The 15,080-nt window shown below is 36.8% G+C and overlaps 2 protein-coding genes across 2 annotated transcripts in view; one reads left to right on the top strand and one right to left on the bottom strand.

Moving 5' to 3' along the window:
* Window positions 1–15,080, bottom strand: part of LOC145665485 (glycine receptor subunit alpha-2-like) — a 229,088-nt gene that overhangs the window by 111,578 nt on the left and 102,430 nt on the right. The window lies entirely within an intron of this gene.
* Hs3st-B (Heparan sulfate 3-O sulfotransferase-B) overlaps window positions 1–15,080 on the top strand; it is a 67,727-nt gene that overhangs the window by 432 nt on the left and 52,215 nt on the right. The window lies entirely within an intron of this gene.

The raw sequence follows: 15,080 nt of genomic DNA, 5'->3' as shown, positions 1-15,080 counted from the left end.
CATTCAGGATAGAAATGACGTTGTAAGTTGATAAAGTTATTTTTCAGTGGTAACATAAAATAAATGAAATGAAAATTGTAGTTTTACATTGTAGGATTATGCTCTGTAGGTTAAAGAAGACTGATGGTTAATAAAAGTGAGTAATTAATTGGTTATGGAAGAATTGGAGCAATGAAACTGTCAGGGAACGAAGGAACAGTAAAAAAGCTACAGACATGGTGTTGTCCAGCACGAACTTGTATCACATAGTAATGTCAAGAGTAATCGAAGAGTAACTTGAATAGTATATTAGAACTATTTGTCTTTTGACTTGAAATATTCGCATGATATGGAAAATACTAAGGCACAATGTTACTATAATGCTGTAGACATTTCTTGCGGTGGATATTGATTTTTATTTAATTATAATTACTCAAAATGAAGACTTAAAATTGGACGACTGATTTCCGTTTTACAATACCAAACCATACGATTTCCAAACCGAATTCACTACTAAAACAGGAGTTAGTATCCAAAATCTATAACTTATGGTTGCAATAGAGAGATGAGATCAAAGGTAAAGGCATTTATTCCGAAGTTGGGCGTCCGATACTTTTCGAGCATAATCTGCATAAAAGCTATTAAAATTCATAATTTTTCAATTCCTACGTTCTTAACTGACTTTAGGGTTCCTTTCGTTACATCGTTTACTATTTAATCCACACAGTATTGCCGATCGAGCGTTAGCGAGTGAAAGCGGGTTAGAGCCCCACATGGCACGTTGTTTTCAGTCTCCATTAAGCTCCAATTATATATATATATATATATATATATATATATATATTACACTTACCTTAGTACTTCGCTTCGTACTAAAAACAATAACTTTCTGCACGTTTCTTCGCTGTCACCTTCCTTTCACACTTCACACGATTTGTTATTAGGTTCATTAATTCATGCTCTTCACATAGTTTTAGACGATTTTGCTCCTTATGAACGTATTGCTTCACGAAATTTAACACAGTCAGTTCACATCCTGTGCATCGTTTTGTTATATTTGCCGCCATGTTGATAATATAAATGTTCATTAGTGCCCCACAATGCAACTATTCTGTTACCTTGCGCCAAGTAGTTCCCTCCGCTCGCCGAATAGTCCCATGTATGTAACCGTTTATATATAACAAATAAAGATTATTTTTCGAGATCCTTATATATTATCAAGCACACAAACGATCAAATTATCCATATCTTCCCTGTGAATTTTAAAAATTTTGCTGGAAACGGACGCCCAACTTTTGAACTTAACCCAATGTAAAATCCTTGAAAGGTTGTTTTAGACTCTGAATACATATCAAAAACCTCTGGCTCCCTCTTACTGTTTTGTTCTAGGGAGGTTAATATCGAAACCAGAAGAGCTAATTAATGTTAATGATTTCCGGTTGGAAGAGAGGAGTAAAATAAGAGGTGAAATACATTTTTTGCAGTATTGGGTGCATGGTTTTCAAAAGACTACTTGTCTCTATCACGGGGACTCAGTAGTAGAGCGCTTACCTCTGATGCATGGGATTCCTTGTTAGGTCCTCGGCAAAGTAAGTTTCTGGTAGACAACATCGTGTCCGTGAGTTTTCTTGGGGTACTCACGTTTCCTCACACTTTCTCATTCCACCAATTCTTCGACCATTTACTTGCCTTAGTAAATGTCTAGCAGAGTCCAGCAGTACGTAAAAAATGCAAAATTTACGGAAGAAATGGAAGATGTAAGTACGTAGGCTTAACATAACCTAACGAAATCTAACCTGAACTAAACTAAACCAACTTAAATTTACCTAATATTAATAGAATTAAGCGAAATTCCATCTTTTTTTTAGAAAATTATGCTGGACTCCTACACTAATATAATCTAACCTAAACTAACCTAATATGAACAGAAACTACGGAGATTGTAACACTTTTTAGAAAAAAATAGCTGGACCCCTTCTGCTAAACATTTTTCCTTGCCTTAATCATAGTCTTGTTTAGCCTAAAGGGTGTAGTTGTGGGACGTTAAACTGACATTTTTCATGTCAAATACCTATTTCCGTTTGATCCATTATGTGATCAATGTTGTGGCAGGCTACAGTAAATCTATGCCACTTCTGGTTTCAACAGATAGATAAAAGTCGAAAGAAAACATTCTTGGGACACGATATCTGTAAAAGAGGAAAACCTCTTTTCGATATCTCTTACCAGTTTTGCCCTGTGGAAATGAGTATTGAACCCGGAAGTATTAATAAATGTCAACCACTTCCGGTTTCGACAGTGTTGAGAATGATGGTGATGTGCTCTCTTGAAACGCTAAATCAACTGCAAAAACCGCTTACTAGGGTTGGCAAAAAACAAGTTTTTTAAAAAAAAAAAAAAAAAAAAAAAAAACATGTTTTGTATATGTGTTTAATCTCGGTTTTTCGGTTTAAATTGCTCTATGTATCTATATTACATATGGAAAGAAATAAGTTTGTTTCGACTTGATGTTATTATGCGACAACGGAGTTATGCTGGAAGCGGTCACATAAGCTTAAAGCGGAATCTAAACCGCTTCTCGGCTTGCATCCGAGAGAAATTATCCTCCATTTGGATTCGAAACCGGGACTAATTAGCCACAAATACGATGAGTCTGCCGACTCACTCACAAAGCACTCCTGAGAAAAATACGTTGTACTGATCTTTACATATTTGTAATATAATCGTCAAGAGTCACTTCAGGACAAACAGTTGCACAAATGAAACCATTATACAGACTTATACATAAATCAGGAGAATCCCGTTATTGCTTGGTATGTAAAATTTTATGTCAACGTAGCATAATCAGTACGTTAAACTGAGGTATTAAATTGCAAATTTAGTATGTAGATATCATTCAATTAAATTAAAACTGAAAATCCAATCCAAGCTAATATTAGAAACTACGTAGGCAGTTGATAAATTCTGCTAATTTCTATGAATATATTTAAGCAACCTTGGCTTCTTCATAAAACAACAGACATTCAGGCAGGCAGAAGTATACTATTTGGTGTCGTTTCGTATGTTTAGGCTTAACATCCTTGTGTAATACCGAGGTTCTTAAGGAAAAGACTTTCGCTTAAAGTGACATCGGATCCGCTACTTGGTTTGCACTTAAAAGAAGGATTGTAGTTCGACAGAGAATTGAACATGGGACGGTTTGATTAAAAGGTGAAAAGGAGATAGAAACTAATGGAGACGGTTTGATATGTGCAAACGTCACCATAAAGTTGACACGATTTAAAGCATTTTTCGTTTTTGTTTTGTTTAAACCAGTTGGTATTTTTGAAAAAAAAAAAAGCTTAAACCAGCCAATTCTGCCGCTCATGGTACCGTTTTTGTTCTATAGGGATCAGCGTTGAAACTGAAAATGGTTGAGTTCTACCTGTTCCGGTTTGAATAGAGGGTTAATGAATAGGGTGAATCCTATTCTTGGGATGCTGAATCAATTGCATAAAACTGCTTCTCGATATCTTTTACCGTTTTTGGACTGTAGAAATCAGCATTAAAACCGGAATACGAGTAAATTCTAACGACTTCCGGTTCTGGTTGTGAGTTGTGGGTGGCGATGATGTGTTCTCTAAAGACGTTGAATGGATTGCATAGGTCGCTTGTCGCTATCTATTATCGGTTTTGTTCTATGGCAATCAACGTTAAAACCAGTAATGGTTGAGTCCTACCACTTTCGATTTGTATTGAGGGTTAACAAGGCGGATTTAACCTATTCTTGGGATGCTGAATCGATTGCTCATAACCACTTTTGAATATCTTTTATCATTTTTGCTCTATAAAAATTAGTATTGAAACCGGAAGTAATAAATTTTAACCACTTCCGGTTTCGGTTAAGTGTTGATGATATTTTCGCTCGCTAAAAGCTAGCTTGTTGCTATATGTTACCTTTTTTGTTCTATGGCGATAAAATTTGGAAACGAATTGTTTATTTCTACCAGTTCTGATTTGAGGCTTAACGGATGAGATAGAAACATGTTTTCAGATGTTGTATTGACTGCAAAAAACAGCTTCTCGGTATCTTTTACTGTTTTTGTTCTAATATCTGTTGACAGGGAGATAGACGGGCATAGCCGTTCAATAGAACTTCCGACACTTACGCATAGCATAGTTTCCAAGTCTAATAGAAACTAGATGAAAGTCAAAGTTAATTGAACATTATTTTAGAAAACGTACGAGTTAAATATATGTACATCATTCAGAAATGAAAAAGACGTCTAAACAGAACAATTTTATTTAAGTGGTTTTGTTTTTTTAAAAAACAAATTTATCTACAGAAATTTCTATATGAAACATTTCTCTGAATGACGGTGCAGAAGAAGGAAGTAATGATGTTCTAAAGTTGTTGTACAGACGACAGAATGCCTTGTATACATTGGAACATTTTGCGTTGTGTAGATATTGAAAATTGCAATAGATCGTTAGAACATAGATGAACAGTTAACTAAGTTATCAGAATGTAATGTGAAGTTCAGTGTCTCATCTGAAAGTCTGAATGAAAGAATTGTGATCGCGAAGTGAGGAATTAGAAAGTAAAGAATCATTTTATTTTGAATTATGAGATATGACAACTAACCGAACTCAGTCGTATTATCGTCAAAGGAAAACAGCTGAAGTCAGGAAGACAAATTAGAATATATATGTCTACTTCTGTATATAATTCGTTGAGGCAAAAGGTTAAGTAGAAGTGGGTTAGGTTAGATCAAGTCAGGAGGCAAGACACCGTGGACGGAAGTAGTCCTAAATCTTTACTTGTGTTACTTGACGCCTTGTCTTGATGCACCTACACACGATTCTTGTCCCTCCCATAGGGGTGGGGAATATGGTGATAAACGGGTGTCAGAGCGTTAGCCTGATAATATTCCGTATTTTTGGGTACACGATGTATGTTTCAGCTTGCCCTGGTACGAATGTCCAGCAATGATCATGAAACCGGTGCCAAAACTTTCCTTGCATTCAGTGAACCAGCTTTGAAAGTTCCTCGTACCTGTCGATCGATAAAAAATGCACGTGGCTTGTGATAGTCATCCAAATAAACATATGCCTAGTCCACTGTTACAACAAACGTCCACATTTCACTAGCCAGGTACCACTCATACAGCTTCCGACAGTTGATGCGACGTTCCTGGATGTGTTTTGGCAAAAGCTTATGATCACATCTCTTCCATCGCTTTACCAACCTCAAATCGCGGTGAATGATCGTGTGCACTGTCTTCAGTGATGTTTGTAGCCGATTGGCGATACTCCTTTGTGTGGCTGGATTATCCCTGGTGACCTGAGTTCCGACTTCCCGAATTCTAGTTCGTGTTCGTGGAAGGCCGGGAAGTTGGCCTGTTTCTATCCGACAGGAATCATCCCACGCATCGCCTTACGTGCCCTTTTCAACATCGGTGATATGCCATTTTTCGACAAAGTGAACCCACGCCCCTTGCACAGTTTGATAATGGCATTATAACTAGTTTACGTCGGAAAAGGAAGTTATGTAGCCCTCCCAATAAGCACGTATTTTCGGCGGTATTTGTTCCGATATGCACTTACCACATCTGTCACACACAGTCAGTGGTCCAAGGTGACCACACAACTGGCAGCTTCCTTCTCTTCCCCATTGGTGGTGCTGCACAAGGTGTATAATTTCGTCACCAAAACAACTTCTCTACCTGATGAGTTGCATTCTCACGTACTACTTCTCAATGTGATATTTATTTTTTCCTCACGTTTCAAAATAAGAGAATGTCCGAAAACATTTGATTCGTCCTCTGTTATAAAATATTTTTCTCGCAGAGACATCTCATTTTTCCAAAACAATTTTCTGCCTAGTAAAGATTACCTTAAGACCTACCTGTAATAATAATAATAATAATAATAAAGTTATTTTTAAAATGGAGCAATTTATTTTTTCATACATGATATATTCACTCGTTTTTCAACTAATCTCAATATTTTAGCATTTACATTCCAATAACCCTTCTTCTAAGCATTTTTTTCCTAGTTAGCTTGGGTTGGCTTTTCGGATGGTTGTCCTCCGTCTGTTTCTGTCTTGTGCCATATTCGCTTTTACACCACATTGCATCGCATCGTTCTTAACACAATCTTTCCACTTCTTCTTTGGCCAGCCTCGGGCTTTTGTTTCCCATTCAGTTCTATAGCATTCATTCAGTGAGCTACGTATTTCAAAGGTTTTCTTCCAGGGTTGGCTGGTTTAAACCAGCTTTTTTTTTTTTTTTTAACAACTGGTTTAACTCCCCCCCCCCAAAAAAAAAACGAAAAATGCTTTAAATCATGTGAACTTCATGGTGACGTTTGCACATATCAAACCATCCGTATTACGTTTATCTACTTTTCACCTTTTAATCAAGGGGTCCCGTGTTCAATTCTCGGTCGAACCACAACCCATCTTTCAAGTGTAAACCAAGTACCGTAATAGCTATTCGAGGTGTCCCTTTAAGCGAAAGTCTTCTCCGTGATAACCTTGGTATTTCATAAGGATGTTAAGCCTAAACATACGAAATGAAACCAAATTATATATTTCTATTGAATGAATGCCTGTTGTTTTATAAAGAAGCAAGGTTGTTTAAATATACTGATAGAAATTGGCAAAATTTATGAATTGTCTACGTAGCTTCCAACATCACCCAACTTGGATTTGACTTTAATTTTATATGCCAAATTTGTAACTTAATACCTCAGTTTTACCGTAGTGATTATGATACGTTGACCTTAAGATTTTACATACAAATACATTTAAAGTAATAACAGGATTTTCCCAATGGCTAAGGCGGGAGTTTCCCGATTTATATATAATTCTGGTATAATGTTTTTACTTGTGTAACTGTTTATCTTTTTGTCCTTCTGAAATGACTCTTGACAATTATATTAACAAGTAGGCCTATGTAAAGATCAGTACAACGTATTTTTATCAGGAGTCCTTCGTGAGTGAGTCGGCAATCGCATTTGTGACCAATTAGTCCCGGTCCCGTGTCCAAATGGACAGTTTCTCTTGGATGTAAGTCGAGAAGCGGTTTGGATTCCGCTTTAAGCTTATGTGACCCCTTCCGGCATAACCTTGTTGTTGCATAACACCAAGGAGAAACAAACTCATTTCTGCTCATATCTAATATAAATACATACAGTAAATTATTCAAACCAAAAAATCGGGTTTAAACAAAAAAAAAATTGTTTTTTGTTTTTTTCAATAAAAACCATGGTTTTTGCCAACCCTGTTTTCTTCGTAAATGTCCAAACCATCTCAGTCTGCTTTCTTATAGTATTTTTTAACTACTAGTGTCACATTTACTGTTCTCAGGATCACTTCATTCTTAATTTTATCCTTTCGCATTACTCCGTACATCCACCGGAGCATTTTTATCTCCACAACATGCAACTTCTGTTTTTATCTCTTCTTCGTGGTCCAGTATTCTTCTCCGTATAATATGGCAGGTTTCACTATTATTTCGTAAACTTTTCCTTTAAGGCGAATTCGTACCCTAGGTGGTGTTTGGGGTCCCGGGTTCAAACCCTGCTCCCGCCAAGTGAACTTTGTGGTGGACAAACATCGTGTGCGTGGGTTTCCTCGGGGTTCTCCCGTTTCCTCCCACTTTCTTCATTCCACCATTTCATCCATTACTCATCATCACCGTCTCCTTTAGCCTAACCGGCATAACCCTGGGACGTAAAACTCAAAAATTTCATTTCATTTTCGTACCCTAGGATGCGATTACACAAAATACTTCTGCCGCTAATCTCCATGTTGTCCAACCGCTGCTGATTCTGCTGTAAACATCTATTTCTTCATTTTCCTGCACTATTGATCTCAAGTACTTGAATTTCCTCGTCATTACCACCTCTTCTTCGTCCAGTCATATTATTATATTCTCAATTACATTTTTCCTGAAAGAAAAATTTAATTATTCTGTCTTGGTTTTTACTAATTCTGAGCCCTTTGCTCTCCAATGCTCCTCTCCAGGCATCTAATTTCTCTTGCAGTGCTGCCTTGATCTGACTCGGTCTCATTCACCAGCACCATGTCATATGTCAATAGCATATTCCAAGGCGCTAATTTTTGGATATCCTTTATAAGTTCATCCATCACAATTGCAAAAAGGCATGGGCTAAGACTAGAGCATGGTAATCCATAATAATAATTAATATATGCTACAAAGTATACTAAATATAAAATCATGGCTGTAGCTATCTTCTTCCATTATCTATGTTTATTTTTGTTTCACTATGCACTTAGCGATACTCACAGCTGTTAGGATGGTATGGAACAATTATGGCAAGAGAATATAATTTCTATTTATTTCAGTTTTACAGCTTAGGTTATTTAGCATAACATCTACACAAGACCAGCTTTTTTTTTTTTTTTATTCACTTTGGCTTCATCAGACACTATGAATACAGGGGAGGGGACAAGGGAAATAAAGGTTTTCTTTTAAAAAAAAAAATGGTGTGTAGTGTAAAGCGATTGGCTGTAGTAGCCTATAGCACCAATCAGGATTCAGGAATTTTTTGCTCTCTTATATTAAATCTGTCACTGCCTCTGTATTCAAAGTGGATAGTTAGCGAAACTTTACACGTTAATAATTTTTACAGTAAACGTATTGTTTTGCTCAGCGAATAATTTAAATCAAATTTAAGTCTATAAAAAGCAAAGCTTGTACAATAAAAAAAACATTACAGTTGGTTTTAGTAGGTGTTGTAAGCAGTAAAAGAAAACTGCTTCCATCCGCTGCCAGGGGGTTTCATAACACTTTGCCTAGCGTTAACTTTTAAGTTAGCCATTATTTAAAAAAAAAAAAAAAAAAGTGTTTAGTAATGTAGGTAGTTTTATCATGTTCCAAAACACTATTAAAAATTAGCACATTAGTTATTACAATAAATGATACGATTTATCAGGGTGCTGTAATGGTCCCATTTTGTTATGCAATGGAGTAATTGTAGCGGCGTTCTCTTTTACCAAGAATATAAAATTTGAAGAAGAAAATGTGTCAAAACGATCTGTTAAAGACCTGCTGTATTTGGATCTCTTTCTAAATATCTCTGACATAGATATATACATTTCAGTATATATCTGAAGAAGTTCATTTTCAATGTCGATGTAGTGAAGTTTTTATTTATTTATTTATTTATTTTTTCGGCCTCTTATGCTATATGGGCACGAACAATTTATAGTGGAAGACACTGAAATGGCAAGGAAAATGTACAAATGTATTTCTAGTTGTAACGATGAACTTTTCCCAATAGATGCAGATTCAAATTTTGCCTTTAGCAAGTCTTTTAATATAACTGACAATATAGGCTGCATTTTCCAAAATATGTAGGGACTGCAGTGTTTTAAATTATCTGAGGCCTAAGAGTTTTAAAGTCTATTTGTGAGTTTCCAGAGTTAAATTATTTGTTTCTGTTGAATAGAAGAATTATAACAGTCGTTTTTACTGCCTGGCGTTTTTATTCATAACTTCCTTATAGATAGAAAAAGAAAACTTTAATAAGCTTCATTTTAAAGGGTTAAAACAGCTTATGCCGTGATTGCCCAAAAGTCCAATGTAAATATAATAGAAATCAGGAGACTTTCCCATTATTCCCCCAGGGTTGGTACACTCTGGCAGTTGGGAGTTAAAACAAAATCTCGAATTTCTTCTAGAGGGGTTTGAGATTTTCCTTCTTGAATCGTGCAAACAATATAGAATGATTTTGACATTAATTTTTTCTTGTATTCCACCGGTAATCAAACCCGAGACCATGTCCACGAATGGCATACGCGCCAGCCACTAGGCCAAGAGCGTATGGTCTAAGCCATGGTATTGATCTAAATTAAACAAAAGATATATTTGGATATAAGCAGTTAAGGTTTACATCCAATATTAATGAAAAGAGGAAACAACCGATTTATTTTACATACCACAATCCTCTGTAATTGCGAATTAAACAACTTACAAAGAGTGAAAAAGTAAGTTGTAAACTTTTTCACTCTTTGTAAGTTGTTTAATTCGCACCTACAGAGGATTGTGGTGTGTAAAATAAATCGGTTGTATCCTCTTTTCATTAATATATGAAATCACAACCGTTAAAGGTGTCTCAATATATGGACACTGGATTGTCCAAGCACAGCAGTTTACGCTGTGGTACAAGTCATGTGGTCTGAGTAGAGAGCACCGACTGCAGGAGTGAGAGAGTGTTTGGCTGTTCTGGGAAGCGAACTGAGTGGCGTAGTGCATGGTGGAAAGACTACAAGGTGGATGCAATGCAGTGCTACATTCTTGTCGCTCTGGCGCATGACGTCATTTTGGTCGCAGACGTGGCCAGCGAGTCAGATGAACTTTTAACAAGCGCTTGCTCGCTGGTATCTTACGCGCAAACTTCTCTTCTATTTATAGTGATCTTCAACAAAGTAAAAATTTTAGTACAAACAATAATTATATAAACGTAATGTAATCAATGCTTAAGCTAAGTGAATTCAAAGGAAGATATTTATAATAGCAAAAGAAACAGCAATGTCAGTTCATATTAAACAACTTTGAAGCTTGAACAAGCAACTATTGCTCACTACATTTTCTGCTTTCTCTTTCTTTCTTTTCTCTTTAAACATCTGAAGTAATACACTCGAGTATGTATAGGTCTAAATAGTTTATAACACAGTGTGTCGTTAATGCATTTCATTATTATATATTTATGTATGCTCAAGTATATTTTCGTAACACATTGATCGGTTTTGATTTACTATTATTATTATTTCGCTTGAAAGAGAATTCTTTACTGATGACCCCATATAAATTTTGAGAATATCTCAAGGGAGAATTCATGGTTTTCGTAAACAGAAATGCACGTACGTATATTTTCGTTATGCTTGGACAGTTTTTTTAAGAGGTTGCTCCCACGTAAGTTTCGTCAGAATCTCAGTGGAGGTTAAAAACTTTATTGAGCAGGGACGCACATATTTAATATTTTAAACATTATTTTTATTTTTGGTTTATAAAAATCATCTTATTTGAAGTCGCTGATCGCTTATTTATAGAATTTGTATTTAAACAAAAGGTTTGGTGAAACTGACAGTTCTCTGAATGTTAGTGTCAAAATTTACGCCATAACAAACTGTATTATGAAACATTTGCACGAAATAAAACGTCACATATACTATTGTGTTCTAAAAATATTTAGAAATAAATATGTATATACAAAGCACGTCAAAGAAATTGCAACTTGACTATTTCAAGCAAGAAACAAAGTACTAGGCGTAGGTGAAGACGATGTAGGGGTGTTACAGCTAGACTAAAAAACATAAAAAACATAAAATTACATAATTTTCTTAATTTTCTTGGTAAGTTTTCTCTTTTCTGTCCCGTGGACTACAGAAGACAAAAGATAAATGCAAGTGAATGATTATGTGGAGTTTGGTGGAATGAGAATGCGGGAGTACCTCGAGAAACTCACGGACACAATGATGTCCACCACAAACTCACTTGACCGAGAAGCGGACCAGTACCCTTTGCACCAGAGGTGAGCCTTCTGCCACTGAGCCACCGTGCTTCCTTGATTGGTTGAGAATGTACTATATTTTTAAATTTACTGCAGTTATTCTTAATTTTGTAATTCTGTAGGGGGCCTCTAAATATGTATATGTAATTATCCAAAGATATGATTAAAATGAACAAAAATTTCAAAATCTGGGTGTAAAAAAGTCCCGACAAAGTCGCCCTGACATGGTAGGTGGATACTTTATTCTCTTGATCTACATTGTTATATATCTTTGCAACCGTTAATCGTTATTACGAACCTTCCATTCGTTAGTTAATTTGAAGGGCAACGTCCCGTTTTAGCACCGAGGCTACAGGGAATGCAGACCTCCAGAATGAAATGGGATCTGAACTACTTTAACGCGTTCAATGCTCTCCATTTGCGTAACTCGAGGGAGGTAAGCCTCCTAGATCATCGTGCCTCCCTTCTCGAGTTACATGCCTGCCTCTGTGGGGAAAATTTTGTCTCAATATGTTATGTAGAAGGAAATGATGATAGAATTGATAACCTCTGTCGGTTCCCCTCCCTCATGATTTCGAATCCGGATCTTGCTTCAAAGTTCGTCTTTTTAAATCGTACTATTGGATTTTTGTATGCAGAATCAACACAAGCTACTGTAGCCCTATATACTATTATTATATACTATTAATACTAAAAAGAAACTACATAATGAAATCGCTTTTTTATAATTTCATTTAACATTGCATTTCTTTATTACTTTTATGTAAAACTTACGATATTTTAGGTTTATTTTGTCCTGTCGCCTGCAAGCTAAAATCCATTTCTGGAGACATTCCCCCTCTTTTTGAGGAAATCTAAAGTATTTTATATTAGTTCCTTTAGTTTTTCTGTAATAATTACTACAGCCGTACACTGCACAGCTAGGCATTCTTGATATCATTTAACAGAACAAAGTAACAAAGAATTTCCACTTGTCACTTAAAGCCGCGCCTTTTCCCGTTGTCTCTTGCAAACCAGATGACGTCACAGCCACGACAGCGCTCCAGGCGACATGCGCATGCAACCACCTTGTAGTCTTTCCACCATGGCGTAGTGGTTAACGGATCGGCATGGTATACCGGAGATCCCGGTCCAGTCAAGCCACTTTTTTCACTCTTTGTAAGTTGTTACGTAAAGTTTACGTTTACTTCCCATAATTGCCTTATTGCATCCTATATATAGCTGACGAACTTTAACAGCTGTATCTTCGAAGCACTACAACCAAAAAATCGAAACATTTTACGTATTCCGTTACTATAATAAATAGAAAATTCCTACCAAAATATTATGTACATTGCTGTTAATGGATGTCATATGTGGTTGAATTGGCAGGTAATGGTCCTGTTATTTCTCTAGTATTATTTCTTGTATTGCTTCTATTCCAAATTAAATTTTCTTCTGATGTGCAGAAAAAGGATATCATCATCACTCATGGTCAAAATTAATAGCTTTGTAAGCCTTTCTGGTACTGAGGTTGGAAACATCTCGACGCACCACCCAGTTAAACTTTTTACTTTTATTGAAAATAGTGACTTGAAATCCATACCTTAAGGTATTATTTAGTTAGTTACTTGAAATTTTGGAGTCCTGCACCTGGTCTAGTGGCTAGCATGTGTGCCTTTCGTGAATGTGGTCTCGGGTTTGATTACCGGTGGGAGAGCAGAAAAAAATCCAAAATCATCCATCTCCTGTAGCATAAAGGGCATAATCGTCGGACGTAAAACTATATATATATATATATATATATATATATATATATATATCGGGTGTTGCAAAATAAGTGTTACAACTCTTGGGAGGTGAATCCTGCCACTGAGACAAGAAAAAAAGTTCTCTTGAACTTTCGGCTATCGGACATAGTTTCAGATCTACAAGGTGCCGAAAGCGTGGGAAAATGACTTTCGTACGCCAATAGTTCGGAAACTATCCAACGTAAAGAGGGCGGATAAAAAATTCATTGAAGAAGTCATGCCTGCTGTATTGAATTTTGCATGTTTCACAATCCTACCATGCACGCGCAAGGGATTCCCCAAAGGAACGTAGGGAGTCCCGGATAATCTGCTAAATGAAAGTTGGTCTAAATGGATATGAATTGATGGGGTTTCTACTAGGTAACAATAATTAATTTGTATTAAGTCGATATCTGGAACAAATACAAAATGGCGGACACTTTCATGCCCGTTGTGTGTGGTTGCATAATCGCCAGGTACGGATGCTGGCCAGCAGTGAAGTTTTGAGTATTAAGTGTAGCGAATTTGTACTCAAATGCTCTAGAAAGACATCTGGAGTGTCGGTAGAGCACAACAGATGGAGCAGGGTGATGCACATGTGTGGAAACACGTAACTGAAAATGCCCAGAAATGCACTCATACTCAGTAAACGTGAGTTCAAAGCGTCGGAAATGTAAGGATTAGCGTCAAGAACATGAAAGTCAATTCACCAATAATATTCCCTCAAACCGACGCAATATGATGTGCACGGTTGCATACCGATAAGGATGCAGCAACTGAGGCCAAGTTGAAATTGTGCAAGAGGACTCACTAAGAAACTGGGTAAACTAAATGAATGTCTAGTGGGATCACATGATCGATATTGAAATGCGGACAATTTGTGTGTTGATATCGATATGTAGCTAGTGGAGAAATGTCAACATGTGCCACTACTGCTGGGACACCGTCCCACGTGGGAAAAATAGGAAATGACTTCTCGGGTCTTGAATCTGAGGCCGTGGGCTCCCAGTAGGATTGGAAACTGCGACCACGCGAGCGAAAGCGAGCGCTCTAGCCCTGAGGCTCGAGGGAGCCTGACTTTCTCTGTATACATTTCTTTGAGGAGTACCCACTTTGTTTGGCAAGCGCTCTTGTACAGCCTCCCGACATGCTTGTGTGTTACATTTTGTTACTCCTACTGCACAGTTGTAAACAATCAGAGCTTTAAGACGTTTCTTCTTATTTCTCATGTTTTATTTTCCATATGTATGGTGTTCCAGCTGTAGTGTTACATGTGCCAAATTAGTTCATTTTCGTCTTTGTCTTGGCATGTGTACTGTGTGAAAGATACAAATTTTTGGAGGCATTTTGATATCGAGTACGTCATATGTCCCAGAAGACGTGAGACATGATACAAGTTTGTTATTTTCACGCTCTATCACAATTTGAACCATGCATTAAGATATTTCTTTTCATATGTGTCGACTTTGGGACAATGTCCCAAACAAAGAGGGACATTGATACAATCGTGTCCTAGTTACGTTCTACCAAAAGGTGCACGAGATGTAATAGCAGAATGTACAACGTTATTTTCCTAGTTTTCGCACGTGAGATGGTGTCCCAGCAGTAGTGCGACATGTTGACATTTGTCCATTAGCTACATGTTGATATCAACACACATTGGCCACATTTCAATATCGATCATGCGATCCCACTAGTGACATTCCTTTAGTTTACCCAGTTTCTTACTGAGTCCATTGCACAATTTCAACTTGGCCTCAGTTGTTGCATCCTTATTGGTATGCAACCGTGCACATCATATTGCATCGG

This window comes from Thermobia domestica, chromosome 11 (assembly GCF_964235325.1).
Source record: "Thermobia domestica chromosome 11, izTheDome1.hap1.1, whole genome shotgun sequence".
NCBI classification, from domain to species: Eukaryota; Metazoa; Arthropoda; class Insecta; order Zygentoma; family Lepismatidae; genus Thermobia; species Thermobia domestica.
This window is presented reverse-complemented; position numbering and strand designations above follow the sequence as displayed.